Source organism: Brassica oleracea, chromosome C3, assembly GCF_000695525.1.
Source record: "Brassica oleracea var. oleracea cultivar TO1000 chromosome C3, BOL, whole genome shotgun sequence".
Classification (NCBI taxonomy): domain Eukaryota; kingdom Viridiplantae; phylum Streptophyta; class Magnoliopsida; order Brassicales; family Brassicaceae; genus Brassica; species Brassica oleracea.
The window spans coordinates 9,344,316-9,344,724 of NC_027750.1; positions in this window are offsets into that span (position 1 = coordinate 9,344,316).

A 409-nucleotide genomic window follows, 5' to 3' on the forward strand; every position below is an offset into this window, starting at 1 on the left:
GGAACGACAATGCTTGATCTTCATTCTTGCTAGATTGGGCACTCTATTGTCTAGCTATAGGTGGGGAGTGAGAGTTGTGATTATGATTTGGGAGCAATGAAAAAGGAAAATAAATGACTCTTTGTGTTTAAGTGAATTGTCTTATTGGGATAAGTAGAAAAACCTCTAGCTCAAGTAATGAAAAGTCTTGGCCCCCATCTAAAAAAAAAAAAAAAAAAATGAAAAGAAAAGAAAAAGAAAGAAAAAGGGGGCTAGCAAATTTGTTAGGAGCTAAGTAATGTTTTGAGGTTGTGAAAAATCCCATGCAGATTTCAAAGAGAAAGAATTAATGTTCTTAGGATCTTTTGGTGAGAGATGTGAGTTGAGTTTGTCATTTGGGAATGATTGTGTAATTGTATGTTTGGGAAAA